The sequence below is a fragment of the Agrilus planipennis genome, unplaced genomic scaffold (genome assembly GCF_000699045.2).
Source record: "Agrilus planipennis isolate EAB-ADULT unplaced genomic scaffold, Apla_2.0 scaffold50, whole genome shotgun sequence".
NCBI lineage: Eukaryota > Metazoa > Arthropoda > Insecta > Coleoptera > Buprestidae > Agrilus > Agrilus planipennis.
In genome coordinates this window covers 842,279-861,015 of record NW_020438881.1, presented here as the reverse complement: position 1 = coordinate 861,015, position 18,737 = coordinate 842,279, and the positions used below count along the sequence as shown (strand labels likewise).

At 39.5% G+C, this 18,737-nt stretch overlaps 1 protein-coding gene and 1 long non-coding RNA gene across 3 annotated transcripts in view; one reads left to right on the top strand and one right to left on the bottom strand.

Annotated features, from left to right (window-relative positions):
- LOC108734871 (homeobox protein SMOX-1-like) overlaps positions 1-18,737 on the top strand; it is a 154,943-nt gene that overhangs the window by 74,905 nt on the left and 61,301 nt on the right. The gene's annotated exons all lie outside the window — the stretch shown is intronic.
- LOC112906741 lies at positions 5,143-5,980 on the bottom strand. Its single transcript, XR_003232549.1, has 3 exons — positions 5,806-5,980; positions 5,579-5,745; positions 5,143-5,523 (listed from the first exon to the last, which is right to left on the bottom strand). It is a non-coding gene; the product is annotated as an uncharacterized LOC112906741 (long non-coding RNA).

Here is an 18,737-nt window from a genome sequence, read left to right as displayed (position 1 = left end):
GGTACTGTGGCGATATCCACCACATGTGTGAAAATTGTTTCATTTTGTTTATATATTGTAAATACCTTTCTAAAATATTTCTTTTCTATTTTCGATTAGTGTCTATAAAAATTCCTTCCTTTTGTAAATAATCTATTGTATCTTGCTTATCTATTTAAATAACTCTATTACTGTACTTTCCTATAATCCCTGTAACATTTCATCTTTTGTGTACTAACCGCATGACGTCTGTACCTTTCATTCCTTCCTAATTACATTTTTACAATCGGTTTCTTCGGTGGTTGACCGGCCATCAATTTCTTGGTATTTCTAATCTTAAAGTTTCCATATTTCAATACTTCCCTACTCGTATCTACTACCCTCTCTATTCCTTTCTTGTAGAACAGTTTTTCATTTTCCATAAATACAAAATCAGTTCGTCTTACGCCTTCAGCAGAACAAGTCCCTTCTATTCTCTTTTCGTTACGCCAGTTGTTGTTAAGTTGTAAATATATGTTGTTGTTATCTAGTTTTAATTATTCGTTTTCTAAGTCCTCCTCAAACCCTCCTCTAAACAAAGTGACTCAAACAAACTTATAAAAGTGGTGACCTCCGACGCTTCTAGTGAGAATTTTACACGTACAAACATTCTAGTGCATAAGTGTATCAGTCGAAGATAAAAAGTGCAATTGAGTTTGGTGAAAACAACGCAGGTAAACTTTTCTTCGTTATGTATACTTTTTTTTGTGTTTTCGCGATAATGGCACATCCAACAGTCGACGAAGCCCATATTTTAGGTGCATTAGAATCGATGATCGGTAACAGAAACACCCGAATGACTTTACCACAGTTTAATTACACCGATCTGGAACTATGGTTTTCACAAGTGGAGTTGGCTTTCCCGAGTGCCGGTATCAATTCAAACATTAAAAAATTGAAGATCATAGCTTAAAGTCTCGAATCGCGCGTAGCATCGGAAGTGAGTGATTTAGTGGTGGCCACTCTAAGCGATGGTTCCTATGCATTGCTCAAAACGGAACTAATAAAACGGCTCAGCGCTTCCCAAGAAGAGAAGACTCGCCGTTTCCTCGAAAATGAAGAATTGGGAGATCGCAAGCCGTCCCAATTTTTGCGGCACCTTAAAGGCTTCGCTGGTTCAGCGGTTCCCGACAATATTATTCGAGCAATATGGTTCAACCTACTTCCGACCAGTATCCAGCCAAAACTTGCGGCACAAAACAACCCTTCCTTGGAGGACGTGGCCGATCTAGCGGATAAGATGATGAATCTATCTCTAGGGAAATCTACAATCGCCACAGCAACAGCAACATCAGCCGCAGTAAGTGATACTTCAACATCAATTGCCTACATGCTCGCGGAACAGTTACGTCAGATGCGAATTGAAATGAGCAACGCCGTCCATCAGGAAATCACAAACCTTCGTGCCGAAATTTCAGAACTGCGATCCAACCAGTTTCGAGCACCGGACTCTACAGGTTCGCACGGACGGTTATGTTTTCGGGGCCGATCGAATTCGCGCGGTAGATCGAACTCTCGCGGACGATACGCGGGGGACGGATTCTGCTGGTGCCATGAACAATTTGGTAATCGCGCGCGAAAATGCACTCAACCAGGTAAATTCGCGAGTGCGGAAAACTCCGGGGCCAGTCGTTAATGGCGGCAGACTACCCAAGGCCTACAGCATCCCACCGTATCCTGGTTCCTGACCGAAACAAACAAATTATTTCTGGTTGACACTGGTGCCGGTTTGTGTGTGTTTTCGCGTTTTTACATTCGGCAGCCATGTGAAAGGAGTGCTTACCAACTTTCCTCGGCTAACGGGACTCCTATCACGACATACGGCACGACAACAAGAACTCTCAATCTAGGACTCCGGAGGGACTTTACTTGGAGATTTGTGATTGCTGACGTGAGCAGGCCCATCCTAGGTATCGATTTCCTGGCATACTTCGATCTTTTGGTTGACGCTAAAAATCGAAGGCTCATCGATGGCACAACCAAAATATCAGCGATAGGCCAAGCAGCCGACGCCGAGGTACCAACGGTGAAGATTATCAACGGCTCGTCTTCATATCTGGATCTCCTGGCAAAGTTTCCGGATGTCGTACGCCCAGACGGAACCGGAACCGTAAAACATCGTACGATACATCACATAAAGACGACACCAGGACCACCCGTGGCGCACAAACCTAGAAGATTGGCTCCAGATCGTCTGCAGGCGGCCAAGCGAGAATTCGATGCCATGCTGAAATTGGGAACCATCAGGCCATCCCAAAGTTGCTGGTCGTCCCCTCTTCATATGGTCCCGAAGAATGGTGACGAATGGCGTCCATGCGGCGATTACCGAGGACTCAACGCTAGGACCGTACCAGATCGATACCCGGTGAGACACATTCACGACTTCTCCCAAACGCTAGCCGGGAACACCGTTTTTTCAACTATCGATCTGGTTAAGGCCTACCATCAGATCCCGGTCGCCGCAGAAGACATCTGCAAAACCGCTATTACCACTCCCTTTGGACTTTACGAATTCCCCTATATGTCGTTCGGTCTGCGAAACGCGGCACAGACGTTCCAGCGCTTCATTGACGAAGTGATACGCGGTCTGGACTTCTGTTACGCGTATATCGACGACATATTGGTGGCTTCAAGAACGACCGATGAACATCTTGCCCATCTGGACATCCTATTCCGCCGTTTACAAGATTACGGTGTCGTAATCAACCCGGCCAAGTGTAAATTTGGACAATCCGAGGTAAAATTTCTAGGATACCTCGTCAACAGCAAAGGTACGGCACCACTACCTGAAAGAGTCGAGGCGATTGCATCTTTCGCACAACCAACAACTGTTAAAGGACTGAGGCAATTCCTGGGCATGGTAAATTTCTACCGGAGATTCATACCTAATGCCGCAAGCTTACAAGCGCCACTTAACGAGCTACTGAAGGGCGACGTAAAGGGTAAGACACCTATAGCATGGACACCGGAAGCCACCGCAGCATTCGACTCCACCAAAAAGGGCTTGGCAACCGCGACGCTCCTGGTACATCCGGTACCTGACGCACCGCTGGCTATCTTCTGCGATGCGTCAAACTCTGCAATTGGAGCAGTGCTTCAACAGCTCATCGATGGTACTTGGCAGCCGCTATCCTTCTTTTCCAGGAAATTAAAATCGGCGGAAATCAAGTACGCCGCCTATGACAGGGAACTGCTAGCCATCTACGACGCCGTGAAGCAATTTCGCCACATGGTAGAGGCTAGAACGTTCATCATTTATACGGATCACAAACCGATCACTTACGCTTTGGAAAAGAAGGATGGAGTATGCAGCCCTCGACAGTTCAGGTACCTGGATTTTATCAGCCAGTTCTCCACCGACATCCGCCACCTTCCCGGAGAGAATAACGTTGTTGCTGACGCCCTTTCGCGGATAGAAGAGGTCGCGCTCGCAATTGACATGGAACAATTAGCAGCAGCGCAACGCACGGACGAAGAGCTAGCCGCGCTACAGAAGAGCAAAGGTACCAGCCTACAATTAAAATTATCAAAAGAGACTGTAGGGAGATGGCCAGAAATTGCGTGGATTGTCAAAAATCGAAGGTAACTCGACACGTATCGTCAGTACCAGGGATCTTTGCACCACCGTCAAGTCGTTTCAAACATGTCCATGTCGACATTGTAGTAATGCCCTACTGCGATGGCTATCGATATCTTCTGACGTGTGTGGATCGATTCTGCCGCTGGCCAGAGCTATCCCAATGGAGGACCAAGAAGCCGCCACGGTTGCCAGAAACTTCTACCACCATTGGATAGCGCGCGACGCTGTTACGAGTTACAACGGACCAGGGTCGACAGTTTGAGTCACACTTGTTCAGGGAACTGAATGCTTTGACAGGTACGACTCATCTCAAGACAACCGCATACCATCCCGAAGCAAACGGGATGGTCGAGAGGCTTCACCGGCAGCTGAAGGCCGTAATCAAGTGTCACCGTTCTTCCAAATGGACCGAAACCCTACCAACAGTAATGTTAGGGATACGTTCGGTTTGGAAGGACGAGCTTCAGTCTACAGCGGCGGAGATGGTATACGGCGAACCACTCCCGGGCGAATTTCTGGGCCAGACAACAGGACCTAATGCAACATCAGACTTTGTGCAGAACTTGAGATTACACGTGCAGTAGTTTCGACCTGTGGATGGAACGAGACACGGCGAGAAAGCACCTTTCGTGTTCTAGGACCTAGCTACTGCAACCCACGTTTTGTACGTCATGATTCGTGGTCAACGTTAGGAACAAAGATGTCAAAGTCTGGTTGATAGAGACTTAAACCGGCATACGTCATAGCTGATTTGGACGACAACGACTCCAACATCGATGCCGACGATGACAGGACGATCGAGTTTCAGCATACTCCAGCCATTCCAGACGCGTCACCCAAACCACTTGTGCCAGAACAATCTTACAAGTGGGATTTTCGTGACTTCATCACTGGAAGGGGGGTACTGTGGCGATATCCACCACATGTTTTAAAATTGTTTCTTTTTGTGTACATATTGTAAATACCTTTCTAAATAATTTCTTTTCTATTTTCGATTAGGATCCATAAAAATTCCTTTCTTTTGTAAATAACCTATTGTATCTTTCTTATCTATTTAAATAACTCTATTACTGTACTTTCCCATAATCTCTGTAACATTTCATCTTTCGTGTACTAACCGCATGACGTCTGTACCTTTCATTTCTTCCTAATTGCAATTTTACAATCGGTTTCTTGGGTGGTTGACACTGCCATCAATTTCTTGGTATTTCTAATGTTAAAGTTTCCATATTTCAATACTTCTCTACTCGTATCTACTACCCTCTCTATTCCTTTCTTGTACAACAGTTTTTCATTTTCCATAAATACAAAATCAGTTCGTCTTACGCCTTCAGCAGAACAAGCCTCTTCTCTTCTCTTTTCGTTACGCCAGTTGTTGTTAAGTTGTAAATATATGTTGTTGTTATCTAGTTTTAATTATTCGTTTTCTAAGTCCTCCTCAAACCCTTCTCTAAACAAAGTGACCCAAACAAACTTAAAAAACTGCATACTAATCTTTTGCCCCTGTATATCTATCCGTACAGTTGTACTGTCTTTAATGCTAAGAGCATATGTATCGAAAAAGAAATTAGTAAAAAATTTTGCTAATAAATCCAAGGTAAGGATGTTGACAGAGAAATAGTATTCATATGTTTGGGAGATCCACAGCAATGGCTGTTTCATATGGTTCCAACAGAGGGCGAATGATCGTAGCCATTCTTTCATGTGCCAGCTTCACTTTGTCTGATGTAAGTCATTCACAATTATCAAATACTAATAGTACCTCCAGAAGAGGAAACATAAAGAAGATCGAAGAACATAGCTATTTGTTGATTTACAACTAAATGTAGAAGTAACTGGTTTCCAGATGAAAATATAGGATTTGGAACTGTATATCGACATAGCCGCGCTAATTCATGACTACTAGTAGAATTTCCATCATATATCTACAAAAGAGAATTTATCGATTAAAACGTAAGCGATTCTAAACTTGTTTATTACCAAAAGAAAATTTTCTGAACAGGTTGGCGTGTCATAAATTGAAAATTTCATGAAATACAGCGAAATAGTTGTATTCTCGGGAGTAGAAATAAGCATGAGACAGTTTTCAGGTTTGTAACGATCATATTTTATTCGACCTTGAGAGTTAGTGTAATTACGACTACAACCTAAAATAAATTTGTAATTTGAATTAATTTATAGTTAAGCAACTACTTCCTTAATCATACCTGTCGTAGAAAATTCTAACCGAAACCCCTTCCCATGAGGTTTAGAGCTACCATAAAAGGAAACAATAACTTCGTTGCTTCCGGAATAATAAGTAAAGCCACTTGAATTTCTTCCACAGAATTGATGAGTATCTGTTGGTATCCAAATAGCCTATTTAAGTAAAAACGGAGATTAATTAGTGATAAAATTTACGTAAATATTATACATGGGTCATAGTTCCTATCGTGCTTTATGTGATCTTTTTAGTTCCTAAAACGATTATTTTACTTACAAGAGAAGTTATTCCATGACATACTATAAGGAGATGGGTTGTGTGAAATTAAATACTTTGTATAATATTCTAATTGGCCTCACGGACCAGTCACTTTGTACATGAACTTCTAAAAAAATTCAATTGAAGATTTTCCGACTAGATTATTTTTATGATCTTACAAATTTCTAATTTCTCGAAAGACCAAGACTGAGCAACTGCAAAAGTTACAGATGGTCAACGGTGTGCAAAAGACGAAAAAGTGTATTAAAGGAAAACAATTTTTCTCAAATATCTCGTTAATTATAAAAATTGTTTGCTAGATAGACATAGATAAAAAGGGAAATACTTAAATCACGGGTATTGCCCTACATTTGTTTCCACACCACCTTTGAAATAGAATACATAAAAAACGTAATTCGTGATAAGCCTAATCCATAACTATTCTTCTTCGAATACCGCTGTCTTTTCTATGTCCACCTCTTCGTTAATCCATTATCGTCAACTGTCATCTCAGTGAAAAATAGGTCAACTTCATCATTGAACTCAGATTAGAGTTGCATCCTTTGAAATCATTTCTGTTTGCTTTTCGCAATCCAATATGACTTTATTTTTTCTTACAAGTACCGCTATAAATCAATCACTTCTTGGGAATATTTCTGTACCTAAATTTCTAATGATTTCTAGTTTAGTACATTAGTTTTACTTCATATGGAATTTCATGGTTATTTAGCAGTTTGCTTGGACAGTTGCCGAATGTGTATGTCAGGTAGGGAGGTAAAACTGATCTGGATAATCGTCTGATGCATCGACAAATCATACATGTATCAGCGATGATCGCAACGGTTTTTACATACATGCACCATACAATGGTAATAATATGACCAGATTTTCGAAAACAGTCACGTGTAGCTGATTGACCGCTGTGTTTCTCATATATCTCATACTATTACAATAATACAGTCTGATTCTCGGAAGCAGCACTCTGCGTAGACTTGATTGAAAGCCGCGATTCTTGCAGGTGTCATGAAGTAATTAGAATTTTTGGAAGTAGACTACGTGGAGTCGAGTCCACGTTGACTAAAATAAATTGTCAAGTTCAATCCGAAAGCTAACTTCTAATGTCTTATCATGAAGCTCGCACAATGCAAAATTCGCATATGGGAGCTCAAAAATCATGTAAAAGGATGAGACAACACGAGGGAAATAAGAGGAGAGCCTCCTCTCTAGCTAACTAGCTACCTTTTCTCTCCAGTGAGATTATTACTTAACTGTAAAGTTACTTCACTGCCAACACAAGGGACATATCCGCAGATGCGAGCTCCAAAACTCATTTAAAAGAGCTAGAGAATACAAGAGAAATCAGAATAGAGGCTCCTCTCTAGCTAACTAACTACCACTCCTTCCCAGTGAAACTATTACTTAACTGTAAAGCTACTTTATTTCAAGTTAGCTGCAAATTTGCCAAACTTACCTCTAAAGCTACACGACTTTACTGCAAAGCTACCAAACCTAGCTGAAAATCTCCCCAACCTTCACCGTCACCTTTTCTGAGCTACAACAGGCTTTAGGTTGCGCCAGAAAAAAATCGGTTGTCTGTAAAGTCGGTTTACTGACGATAGTTGAACGTGACAACGTCATAAGAAAATACTGATGGAATGGTTTCATTTTTCAAAAGAAAATTTTAATTTTATTTGTTTGATAGATATTTTGTATGGATATAGAGAAGGAGGTAAATGGAAATGTATTATTGTATAGCAGCTGTCCACGCGGACGCATCGCTCACTCAAGTAGGAGAGAGACAGATGTCGAACGCTGCCGAACGCGGAGGCCGATTGTGCCTCTTTGTCGCTCGTTCCGCGCTCTCGCTTGCACTTCAAGCCTTAAATGGAACGCCTCAGAGAGAGGTAACGCCGCATGAGTCATGTTTTTTCGTGCGTGCAGCCGGCTCCATCGAATTATAAGACATTGTCACGTCAAAAAATATACAAATTGGGATGTAGCAAGAGGAAAAAAGATATATCAGGAAAGTACAAGCAGAGACCAGTACCAACCTCAATCGACGACTTAAGAACCTGTAAAAAGATCAGTGACCTTTTGCTATTAATATCAACACCTTGCACCAAAGTGGGAATCGGTCGTGGTCAAAAATTTTGAGGTTTTTGCAGATGCGCTCTATGTGTATGTAAAATCTGGAAAGGCGCGTTTATATCGTTTATAATCGTATTTGGTTATACAGAAACATTCGCATTCGTTTATGTAACGGTTGATTTTGTCAATAATAGGTAAATATTCTTTACTCGGTTTCGTTAGTATCGCGGTCCGTTGTGCAGTTCCCAGTCCAAATGTAGCTTAAGGGATAGTTCCGAATCCGAGGACTACTTGCCTAGTTCGCTCTTACGTAGTTGCACATGGTTTAGCACATAATTATCCACATGAATAAGACTTTCTAGAGACAGATGCTGAACATAGAATGTTTATCTGGTATCACAGGATAGACAGTTTTTCTAGAAAATACTGGAAAATGCCATTTTTGTAACCGTTATACGGATAACCTTGTAACTGACTCTTCGTTCTCATAGTCTTTATTTTCTTTGACTTAATTTACTGACAAAACCTATTCTCTACAACTAGAGTTATTAAGAACACAAAACCTGATATTTCACAATAAATGCTCCAAAAGGATTCCTTTCCAATTTAAAAAACGTATCCTTCTTCTGACTGGATCTTACAGTTGTGATGTAATTGCCTGCTTAATTGCTGTTACAGGCCTGTTCAACAAACATGATATACATAGAGTAATTTGCTGTCTTAGTCATTTTGCTGTTTCTGCTAAAATAATATTACATGTTTGTAAAACACCAACATGTTTTAGGCCTAATTCAAGTAGTACAATAGATTAGCGCCCAAGATTATTAGTAAATATTGATATATATTGTAGTGAGCACGAGTGTGTTTCTGTGCGATCGGGCACATGTGCGCGTGAACGGCTTATCGATTCGCCGACTATCCGCGGGCGCCTTTCTTCATGTGCGCCCTATTTGTAAATATGTGTGTTGTACCTACATTCTGGGAAAGCAGTTAAACAGTTCAACGAAAAAATAAACTATCCGGATGTATCCAGAAGGTTCCAGAAAGTAAGCAAAAGAGTATTTAAAGGAAGAGAAGAAGAAATAAATTGACCGTTGCAGAAGTGAATCCAGAAATAAATTGACATTGATAGCAGTGAAATAAATACCGCAGTAAATAATGATATATCAATAGTAGTGTAAATAAATAGAATAATTCATAACCTAAGTTTAGTTATAATACAATAGTGTTTTTAAGTTCCATAATAATAAGTGTAAATAAACAGTTTTTGTCGTTATTGGTCTTCGAACACCCTTTCCCCGGAAGAATTGGCGGATTACGAAGAGTTGGTAAAACGGTTAGAGTTCCGCTACGGCGAGGCTCATTTAACAGCGGTGTATCACATACAACTGAAAACCCGTCAGCAGAAACCAACGGAATCCCTACAAGAATTCGAGGACGATATTGCGAGACTGTCTCGACTGGCTTATCCTAATACTCCAGAAGAATTGATGGAAAGGTTGGCAGTGGAGGCATTTACTGATAGACTTCGGGACAGTGACACTCAACAACGAATACGCCTTGACCGACCTAGCTGATGCATTAGCTCGTGCATTGGAGTACGAAACTGTTAAATGGGCCTATAGCAAACAGGGAAGGGTTCGGCTACTGCGTGAAGAAACGTATTCGTCAGAATATTTAGAAGAAACCGTTTACCAAATCATCTCCAAGTTCGATAAAGAAACTCGAAAGCTAAGGTGTTGGAATTGCGGAGAACTAGGGCATACGAAGAGACAGTGCAGGAAAAGTACCCCTCCCCCAAGTATTCGATGTCAAACAGAGTGCAAGCAGTGTGATCGAATGGAAAAGAATGAAGAAGCAATTCGACGTGTCACGGTAATCGATGACGAGTGGTTACCTGCAAATATNGTTATTAGTCTTAAGTTAATTTTGTTAAACCCACCAACATAACAACTGGTGTCAGGTGTGGGGTTGAGTAAAAGACATTACAATGGCAAAGAAGTTGTACGAATTAAAAGTCGCCGAGTTAAGAAGAGAATTAGAAGAACGGGATGAAGCGACAAGCGGTAAGAAAGCGGAAACGTTCCTTTTCGAAGACGAATTGTCACAAACGATGAAAAGTTTAGAAAAATTCGAACAATAGTAAAAGTTTAGAAAATAAATTGGAAGAAAATAGTAAAAGTTTGGATAATAATTTGGAAGAAAACAGTAAAAGTTTGGAAAATAAATTGGAAGAAAACAGCAAAAGTTTGGAAAATAAATTGGAAGAAAATGGTAAAAGTTTGAAACGTGAAACATGAAACCAACGGAATCGCTACAAGAATTCGAGGCCGATATTGCGAGACTGTCTCGACTGGCCAATCCTTATATTCCAGAAGAATTGATGGAAAGGTTGGCTATTACTGATGGACTTACGGGACAGTGACATTCAACAACGAATACGCCTTGACCGACCTACGACGCCCGACGCCAGCTGATGCATTGGCTCGTGCATTGGGGAACGAAACTGTTAAACGGATCTATAGAAAAGCAATGGGGGAATGGGAGCCGTTCTTTCGCAGTTACAAGATGGCCAAGAGAAGGTAATCGGCTATTTTAGCAAGACCTTATCAAAAGCCGAATTAAACTACTGCGTCACTAGACGAGAGATGGTGGCTGTAGTCAAAGGTGTAGAACATTTTTATAAGTACCTATATGGACGAAAATTCACCCTGCGCACCGATCATGCAGCTTTAAAGTGGCTTCTGAATTTCAAGAATCTGGAGGGTCAGGTAGCTTGATGAATTGAGAAGCTACAGGAATATGTTTTGACGTAGAGCACCGGCCTGGAATCGGACACAAGAATGCCGATGCACTTTCCAGAAAATCTTGTCAAACAGACTGCAAGCAGTGTGATCGAATGGAACAGAATGAAGGGGCAATTCGACGCATCACGGTAATCGATGAGGAAAGGTTACCTGACTATATAAAAAACGACGAAGAAAGCGACCCGGACTTGAAGAAAGTGATAGAATGGAAAAGAAACGGAAAACGACCAACGTGGCAGCAAATTTCTTCCTGTACCCAAGTAGTAAAATCGTTATGGGCTCAGTGGGGCTCAATGGTTTTGGAGGATGGCATCCTGAAGCGTGTTGTTGAAAGTTCAGATGGAGAGGAAGATAGGAAGCAACTGGTTATTCCTCGAAAGAAGGTTAGAGAGGTGTGGTGACCATTTTGGAGTAGATAAGACGCTTGGGAAAGTTTGAGGGCGATTTTATTGGGTGAACTGTAAGGAAGATGTCAAGAATTGGTGTGAGAACTGTACCACCCGCGAGTAATGGACCACAGAAAGGGCCAAGGGCGCCAATGCATCAATACAATGTCGGTGGCCCCTTGAGATAGTGAAGAGGATTAACGACGTGATCTGCCGAATTAAGAAAACTCCAAATGGGAAGCCGAAGGTAGTCCATTTTAATCGCTTGACTCCATTCGCCGCTGCAAATGAAGAGGAGACGGGGGCTAAATTATTAAAAACTATTCTTTCCGAGGCCACATTCGAAGAATTCATGAAGGAAGGCCCCCATGTTAACAGGAGATTTGGAGTGATGCAAAAAATCCGACGAGACCTCTTTGCTATATCTAAGGAATATTCTCTGACCCATTGCGTTTCTAAGGATCTCAGAATGAGCCGTGGTATTGCGGCCTAGTTCATACGCCGATTTGGCGGTTTGGAACATCTTGAAGACCAAGTACAGAAGAGAATAAGACTGTTGTGCCTGCCTGACGGACGATGCAATATCTATTACCTAGTAACTAAGGGAAGATTCTCTGGTGAACCAACTTATAGAGACCTTTGGGACGCAGTAATTGAACTACGGGGACATCTTCTGGATGGTAACCTACAGAAGCTGGTGATTCCGAAGCTTGGTTGTGGACTGGACAACCTAGATTGGAGGATCGTAAGTCGAAGTCCTGTTCCGCCGTACTGGAATGGACTGTTACTTCTATTCCCGGAGCGGATGTCGTAAAGGTGAGAACTGCAGATTCCGGCATGATCCTGCGAAACGGAAACTGAAAATGTTTCGAGACGAAACATCCTTAAGAAGGAGGCAGTGTAGCGAGCACGAGTGTATTTGTGTGCGATCGGGCACACGTGTGCGTGAACGGCTTATCGATTCACCGACAATCCGCGTGCGCCTTTCTTCATGTGCGCCGTAATTGTAAATGTGTGTGTCGCACCTGCGTTCTGGGAAAGCAGTTAACAGTTCAAAGAAAAAATAAACTATCCCGATGCTTCCAGAAGGTTCCAGAAAGTAAACAAAAGAGTATTCAAAGGAAGAGACGATCGCCGAGAGGAGAAGAAATAAATTGGCCATTGTAGAAGTGAATGCACAAATAAATTGACAGTGATAGCAGTGAAATAGCGCAGTAAATAGTGATATATCAACAGTAGTGTAAATGAATAGAATAATTCATAACCTAAGTTTAGTTCTAATTTAATGGTGTTTTTAAGTTCTTTAATAATTAGTGTAAATAAATAGTTTTTGTCGTTATCAGTCTTAGAAGTTAATTTTATTAAACCCAGGAACATTACATCAACGTATAGTATGAAATATTGTTCTGAAAATTCATTTCTAAATTTTTACCCACTACACACTGCCTCAAATTAATGAGGGAAAAAAAATGTTGCTGTTGTCACGCCCCCGCCGGGAATCGAACCCGGGAGGTAGTGTGTAGTGGGTAAATATTCAGAAATGAATTTTCAGAATAATATTTCATATTAAACTAACTGACTTCTAAAAGATGTCTAAATTGTATGTTTATTCAAGGTATAGGTAATTTCCTTAACAAAGTAATGATCGTACTGTTATTCTTCCTGTATTGGCATTGTTGTTGATATTTTCTATTCATTTCTTTAGTTTAATGATAACTATGGTACCAAATTATATTGGAGCTAATTCTGTGAAGATGCTAACAAAAGATTACTATACGGTCAACAGTTGGTTTTACTATTTTGTGGTTGGTTCGGTAATAAGTGAACACCAATCCCGCGAAAAAGCATAATGCAGTTGCATGCAAGTATTAAAGTCGGTTTCTTTATAATTGATCACTAACATAAGATACGTAGCAGCCATCTACTGGTATGATTTTAGCTGTCGCCTCCCAATTTCAACTCCTTTTCTCAAACTTGCACCACTAAAAAGCTCTAGGTTTAGGTCACGCGCTAGCATTAAGAGCACCTATTTGATTCAGGGTCTGCCTGTCTTGCTCTAAGTTTTTGTGGGATTTCTAGGGATCATTTAGGTAAATGCTAGTACAGTAATATTCTAAGGCAGTCTTTTTTCTGACTTAATTTCGTCCAAGTGGAAACGTAGGTCAACGTAAATAATAATTATAGATAGATACTACGAATTAANGTCTGTACCTTTCATTCCTTCCTAATTACATTTTTACAATCGGTTTCTTCGGTGGTTGACCGGCCATCAATTTCTTGGTATTTCTAATCTTAAAGTTTCCATATTTTAATGCTTCCCTACTCGTATCTACTACCCTCTCTATTCCTTCCTTGTAGAGCAGTTTTTCATTTTTCATAAAATACAAAAGCAGTTCGTCTTACGCCTTCAGGAGAACAAGTCTCTTCTCTTCTCCTTTCGCTACGCCAGTTGTTGTTAAGTTGTAAATATATGTTGTTGTTGTCTAGTTTTAATTATTCGTTTTCTAAGTCCTCCTCAAAACCTTCTATAACAAAGTGACCCAAACAAACTTACGAAACTTTCTTGTTCAGCTTTTCCTTCCAATTAATAGGATAGTATGAGAAAACTGTAAAAAAATATAAGGTGAAATCATGAGTACAGTTAATGAAAGTTGCTAACTATTCTACATAGTTAAAATCGTAAGTGTTATTATTAAGGTTAGAAATCGAAAATGTCATGGAAGAGTTGGTTAATATTAAGTTACTAGGTATACTTTTAATTAAATGTGTCATAGATGAGGACAATTCCCTCGGTTACTAACTGAAGAACTATCAAAGCCTTTACGTCATTTCTAACCAGGGATGTTATGAAATTTCTGATCTGGATAAGGATACGGATACATGAATGATATTATACTGGTGTCAGATACGGTTTTGGATATGCAATTATTTTGGATTATTCGATTATTTCGGATAGTTTCAGTTACATATATTCGATTTTTAAGGAATTGTGAAAGAAAACTACAAATAGATAACTTTATTATTAGGCATTTGGTACTACAATCACAGAAAAAAACAATTAATTTGATAATTTAGACTCTCCCCATATTCGAAATTGTTCGAATTTTTATATCAGATTCAGTTATGGTTTCAGATTGATCTTTATTTCGAATATACGATATGTTACGATTACGGAGTTCCATACTGTCCGTTAAAATTTGGAACATAGAAACTGTTTATTGTGAAAATAAGAAAAAAATACAAAACTGGTCTGATGACATCCGCCTTAATTTAATATGAATTGATTCTGCTGCTTATTTGGTCCGAAAGTAATGCGTTCGAATGTTTGATCCATTAAGGATTACAAATTCGTATTTTTGACGCCACAATCACTTAAACTTATATCCTTATGTCAATCCTTCTCGAATACCTCAGTCGTTAATCTAAATGGCAAAGAAATTAATTAGCTAGTGATTCGCTTGAGTATTTTCAGAAATTAAACATAAATTAANACGTAAAAAAAATAGCCAAGCTAGCGCATTATTGTATAGCTCTCAATGCATATTTCTTATACGTAGGCATGTATATGAAAGTAAGTAACGCTCGTTGTACAAAATACTTGAATTTTCAATAAAATTAATGTTAACAATATATTCTAAAATTGCACTATGCGCATTGAAACTTTAAATGTATAATGTAAGTTAGATACGTGATACTTCACTAATTTTCTGTAATATCAAATCGTAAATGGTAATTATTATTACATAAAACAAATACTCCCTTATATGAAGTCTGTTCAAAAAGTATCGCAAATTGTGAATTTCCGTGAGTTACATAGATTCGATTTTCGATTTATCAGTGATACAAAATATTCTCAAAGGGGCGAAAAAATGCGAATGACGAAGAGCTTGCCGGATAAGCACGTCAACAACAGAAGAAAACATTAATGAAGTGGAGAAAATATAGGGTTGTTCGGAAAGTCATTTCGTTTTCTGTTGTGGAAATGAAAGACGTATAATAAACAAATACTTTATTAAATTATATATTGACCGTTCTGGTCTAACACCTTTTGCCATCTTTCTGGTAGTAGCATAATTCCACGCTCATAAAATTTTTGGTCTTTGCTGGCAAAAAACTGATCGAGGAGGTTTTTGACCTCCTCATTTGAGGTGAAGGTTTTACCGTCTAAAAAATTTTGGAGTGACCGGAACAAATAATAATCCGATGGTGCCAGGTCTGGAGAATATGGTGGGTGTAGCATTGTATCCCATTCAAGCTGTAAAAGCTTTTGGCGAGTGACCAAACTTGTGTGAGGTCTCGCGTTGTCTTGGTGAAACACTACACCTTTCCTGTTGATTAGTTCTGACCTTTTCTGTTGAAGTGCATCATTCAGTTTGTCCAGCTGATGACAGTAGACTTCCGAATTAATCGTTGTGTTATCCGGTAAAAGCTCAAAAAAAACGATTCCTTTAAAATCCCACCAAACAGACAGCATCACCTTTTTTTGGTGAATATCGGCTTTGGAAATGGTTTGAGCCGGTTCATCTTTTTTGCTCCATGACCTCTTGCGTTTGACGTTGTTGTATACAACCCATTTTTCGTCCCCAGTGATGATGCGCTTCAAAAACGGATCATTTTCGTGACGTTTGAGAAGCGAATCGCAGACGTCAATGCGGCGACACAGATTTCTCTCTGTGAGAACATGGGGAACCCATACATCGAGCTTCGAGGATAATCCCAGGCCTTTCAAGTGGTCATAAACTGTTGAATTTGATAAATTTAACCTCAATCCGATCTCACGTGTTGTTATTCGCCGGTTCACATCAACTAATGCCTTTATCGCGTCTTTATCAGCTTCAACCGGCCTTCCCGAACGTGGTGCATCTTCGACATCAAAATTGCCGGATCGAAATTTAGCGAACCAGTTCTGGCACTGGCGTACTGTCAACACACCTTCTCCATACACATCAGTCAATTTCTTTCTGGCTTGAACAGCATTTTTACCCTTTCTGTAGTAAAACAGTAAGGTATGTCGAAAATGCTGCTTATCGCTCTCCATATTTAAAAGGGCACCAACCAAAAACTACTGCGTAGAATTAATTGGAATTTTTCACACACAAGCCTTGTTATATGAGCTCTCAAAGCATATAAAAATTATACCGCTTAAATGTGAAGTTGAGTGCAAAAGAATACAATTAAATCCTCTGTCGGGAAAAAACGAAATGACTTTCCGAACAACCGTGTATATCTTAGTGCTTATGGAACACTTTGACGAGAATGACGAGAATGTCGTTGCATGAATTTTATTGGTGGAATTTATCTACATATCTATCTCTACGTCCTATATCGGTAGATACATGTGGCATGTAGGTAGAAAACCACTAAACAATTTTCCGAAAGGCTTTCATCGTATAAATCCCTTAATGAAGTTGTTAGAACGCCAAGAGAATGAGGGTCGGTCCACACTTACCTCTACATATATACCTACGCTCACTTGTAAGCGTGTAGGTATCTACTGGAGGGTCATCTACGGCGTGAATCAGCAACGGGGTAGTTGACTACTAGGCATCACGATGGTAGTTATCCAGGGCGGACAAGGCAAGGAACAATTCCCGGTAATGACCCATAATGACGAATGTTTTCTAGCGTATCCACTCTCCTGTGCCGTGGGATATAAATCCTTGGAGCGAGAAGAAAAAGCTGGGAACAGTAACCGATCAATCGGCCTGATTAATGACCTCGGTTGCAGGTCGTTATTTTTTCCAAAGGACATTAAGGAAAGAACGAATTAACTATTTTCGGTAATGACCAGATTTTGGAAGCGTATTTTTTCATTAAATGTCTTTAGTTTCCTTTTCAAGGTTTTCCACTTCAATTTTCCATTATTCTTACGAGCTTTTCGTTCTTCAACCAAATCTAAAAAACGTATAAAACCTATCAGTGTTTTCATGAATTCAATGATCTAGTTACTCTGAATTTGTTAAAGATAAAATCTTGAAAACCTGTTTGAATCGGGTAGAGAGAAGATTAGCAAAAAGTAGTCTTCAATTGATCTTTAATTAGAAATTGATGGAGTGATCAACTTAGATATAGTTGGGATGTTCAAAATTGACATAGTCCGCAATAAAACTGTCGCATTTACTTTCATGTTTCAACATCTAACTATAGGTTACAGCGCTTGCTAACAGAACACCTACTTTTACTCATGACAGACGTTATAGGGAATATTGTAAACATAGAAGAGGGATGTTAGGTAGGAACTGCAGCGGATACTAATAAAGATAAAAAATAACATTACACCAATTGACGTGTAACAGAAAGAGATGTAGACAAAGAGCATGTTGTCAGCATCAGACCTTAATGAAATTTCAACATTCTCAGGAATTTAGGATAGCAAGGACATTTGTTTAAAGAGATAATTCCAATCAGGCAGTTATAAAACTGACCCTGATCTATTGCGTACTTATACAATTTCTAACCGCTGCGCCGCTTACTACTATTCGGTTATCTCTTTTCACTTTATCTGCACTACTCATGAAGCATATCTTAACTTAACAAGGGCGTGTTGAAAAGGCATCGAATGACTATAGTTCCAAGTGGAAACAAGACAGAAGATACGTCCATTCCCACAGATAATTTATTGAGGACTATGTCAATTTTGATCGCCTCAACTATACACGGTAATTTTATAGTTTTAAAGTTTGGAGCTGTTCCTCTATTGAAGCTTTTCCTAGTGAGCCTGAATAAGAAACAACCATCTAATCGGAGATTATCCTATTCATTCAATGTATTATGCAATACATTATGGTAAAATGAATAATTAAAAAAAAAACACATTAGGCTTCAAAAATTGATTAATTATCCACAACAATTGTTTCACCATATAATAGATTTTAAATGTCTTTAAGGTTCCCTCTCTTTTTCTATCATATGTAGGTACTTTTTATTCCTATTTCTTTACCATCCTCTTCCATATTTCTTTCCTTATATCGCCTTCTATATAGGATTTGTAGATTTAGAGAAAGCTTTTGACAATGTTAAATGGGACAAGATGTTAAATATACTTAAAAATGTAGGAATAAATTACAAAGATAGAAGAGTGATACTTAGTTTGTATAAAGAGCAACAGGCAGTTATAGAGCTGGGGATGCAACGTAGAGAAGTAAATATTAGGAAGGGAGTCAGGCAGGGATGCACACTATCACCGCTACTTTTTAATCTATACATCGAAGACGCCATCAACATCATTAAAAACAGTACAACTGTAGGGATAGATGTGCAAGGGCAAAAGATTAGTATGCTTAGATTTGCAGATGATATAGCAGTATTGGCTTCTAGCAAGGAGGACCTAGAGATAGCTTTAAATAAAATGGAAGCGGTACTGACAGATCAGTACTGTATGAAAATAAATAAAAGTA